Source organism: Rhagoletis zephyria, unplaced genomic scaffold, assembly GCF_001687245.7.
Source record: "Rhagoletis zephyria isolate East Lansing unplaced genomic scaffold, Rhagoletis_zephyria_1.1 Rzeph_scaffold_11071, whole genome shotgun sequence".
Taxonomy (NCBI): Eukaryota; Metazoa; Arthropoda; class Insecta; order Diptera; family Tephritidae; genus Rhagoletis; species Rhagoletis zephyria.
In genome coordinates this window covers 16,692-19,887 of record NW_016168148.1, presented here as the reverse complement: position 1 = coordinate 19,887, position 3,196 = coordinate 16,692, and the positions used below count along the sequence as shown (strand labels likewise).

At 40.4% G+C, this 3,196-nt stretch overlaps 1 long non-coding RNA gene across 1 annotated transcript; it reads left to right on the top strand.

The window, feature by feature from the left end:
• Window positions 1-433: 433 nt before the first annotated feature.
• On the top strand, window positions 434-1,112 carry LOC108376836 (uncharacterized). Its single transcript, XR_001849286.1, has 2 exons — window positions 434-673; window positions 808-1,112. It is a non-coding gene; the product is annotated as an uncharacterized LOC108376836 (long non-coding RNA).
• Window positions 1,113-3,196: the final 2,084 nt, after the last annotated feature.

The following is a 3,196-nucleotide window of genomic DNA, read 5'->3' as shown; positions in this document are numbered from 1 at the left end:
AAAAAGTAGATACTTATGTACGTACATACATTCGAGCGCAACAACAAATGTGAGAGTTTCTACTACACTCTCAGGCACACAGTGAAGCACACGAGTAAACGAAACGTCAAACCAAATTCATAAGGACTAAATGACAGTCAGGTCTCACCCGCCGCACTGACTAACTCGCTCACCGTTACATCCGCCATTCTGACTGACATAAGCGGAAGCAGACTGACTACCGGCGCAACAGACACGACGGTCACTGCAGACGAAACGACAAACAGTCGTTAGTGGTGTCAAAGCACACACACACACACACCCAACAAAGATGGGAACAATACAGGCAAATAGTCAAACAAATGAATGAGTGGCAGGGTGAGGCAATGGTGGAAACGAACGTACAACCGAACTTTGCGTCACACCATGTAGTGGAACTGACTAACAAAAACTAGCAACCAAACGGAGCTCTAGCGGCGGTACTGGTGCTTGTCTGTGTTGGTTAACTGGACGTGTTTGTCGGTGGTGGCGCTCCAGTCTCGGTTCTGGCTCTGGACTCTGATTGCTGTTGGCTGGCGGCGGTTTGCTTGCTTGCTTGCGTTCGTTCGTCGAAATGGCAATGTTGGCATTCTTGCTTTGAATGTCAAACAGTGCGGTTGTCTCTTTTCGGTACTCGTAGTTTAACACGAAGAAAGTAAAGCAACAGTTTTATAACAATTACATATATACATAGATATATATATATATATTTTTTTTAAATAATTAAATGCCACACTTTGCAAACGGTTCTAACGAATTATATTCTTAATTTTCATAATCTAAAAATAGGAATTTTTCATTTACATAAATTACAGTACTTAAAAACGCATTCTAAGCGAATCAAAAAAAAAGTTTTGTACTGAGCAAAGACTGTTCGACGTTTCGTATAACGATTGATTGCGTAGCTACGCCGCGTAAACGTTTGCATAGCTTAGTTTGGAACATTCTGGAACAGTTTGAAAAGCATTTGAAAACTCGCGGCAGTGCTTTTCAAAACTTAATACATACATACTTACATACGTACTTAAGTAAAACGCGACATCGTATCTAATAACGGAATTGCATAAGTCGCTTAAGGCTCGTGAAACATAATTTAAAAATATTCGGCAAAATATTCGTTTAAGCACTGCGCACGAAATTCGCAACCCATCGGAATTGATTAACGAAAACGCAAACACACAGAGGCCGAGTCAGAATCCAAAAGAACATAAAAGTCGAAGAATATCGGATATTGCGCTTGTAATATTGCGGAGTTGTTGTCACCTTTGCGAACATGAGTTTCCACAAGAGTGATTCACGCACGCCGCTGGCGCCAACATCATACACCGTAAGTACTTTCTCATATAAAATATAAATTCAATATCCGCAGCGACTAAATATGCGCACGGAGCGAACTGCTGGAATATAGTCAAAAGTACCCGGTTTGAAGCGATTTGGTGCGCTTTTTTGCAGCGTATCCANGAATACATATATGTAGCTAAAAGTACCCGGTTTGAAGCGATTTGGTGCGCTTTTTTGCAGCGTATCCAATTGTCGATAGCGGTACGCTCAGGCTTACATAAGCACAGCGGGCAGTGCAGCGTTAATTAGATGCATACATATCTATGACTTGAGACAAGGGGTTTTTAACGCAGCGATTGCGGGTCTTGATGCCGGCATAAAAAATTCAATATTTTATAGCTTACAAGTTCGCCAAGAGAATAGTAAATGAATGAGCGTTTGGTTGCGGAAGTTGAAAAAGTGTGTGGACAAAGAGCGTACGAGTTGTCCAATGGGGAGGCAAAAGAGGGGCTTAATTTAATGAAGCCGAATTAATTAAGCAATTGAGTTAGTATGCATGTATGTTTTAGTGTTTTAGTGCACATATATACATATGTACATATGTATGCATGTATGTTCAACTCTTTTCAAATATGCGTACAATAAGTAAATATTTTCTTTATTTTGTGAGTCACTGTGCCTCTCATTGGGGTCTCGGCGGCGGCACTTATCAATTCCAATTTTCCCTATTTTTATTTTGCCGAACTGCGATTGCCTACGCCACCTTATCGCATGACGTTCGACGCTTCCGTGCGCATATCAGTCCGCTGATCTATAAAGAGATATAAATATATATTGCCTGTAGACACCTACATACATTTGAATGTATAATTGGCAATTTTTGATTGCATGCAATTCGTAATAAAAAAATAGATATAACCAAAGCACATTTACGTATGTACGTTTGCCGGCGCTGCCATAGTGATATTCGCGTAATTAATAAACGAATGACCCTGCAGTAAAATTTAGAGCCAGTCTGACAAAGCGCTAGTTCCGAACTACATACATATGTAAGAACTATCACCGAACTAGTGAAAATGGGTGCAGAACGGGACAGTTGAAATTTGCGGTAGAAATGTGCAAATGCTCACTACTCGTAAAATACGAAAGTAGCTCAGCGAGAAGACCTCCGCGACTCAAGCATGGTTGGTCGCGAGTTCAAATTGCGGTGGAGGCAGCTTACAATAATTTTTTTTCCACAAAAATTTCTAACAAAAATGGAATCTGTAAAAGAAACGAAAAAAAAACGAGAAAGATATCCAAAAACGTTTTCATATAAAAAAAACAACTGTCCAAAACGGAACCGGTTAAAAACTAGTTGAAAAGAAATGCACTGGGCGACAATTGCCATCGCCAAGACAAGGACATCGCTAGAACTAGTACAGTCGGCAAAAGGTCTAGTTCGGAGTTCGTTAGAATTTCTGCAGGGGAGATATAAACACACACACACAAACACAAGCATGTGAAACACACACATACATATATACATACATATATATAGCTGAGGTAGATGAATGAAAAATCCACCCTTACTGCACGGCAGCTTTTTTCGGCTAACACTCCGTATGTATGTATTTATGTATGTATGTACATATATACAAGTATGTACATAGTTATATTTGTAGAGCCTAGCTTCCAACCTAGCCCACCAGCCTTTGAGGCCTACCACCCACTTGCATACATATTTATCAATTGCATGTGAGTTCACACAAATGTACATAGATATGCATTTATCTGCAAGCTTGTTTTCATAGGCATTGAGCAGTTGGCTGTTACCCACTCAGCAATTTCGCCGGCTGCAAACCCCTAAGGCAAATGTCAGTCAACTTTGAAGCTATACACGCCAGGGATAGCAGCA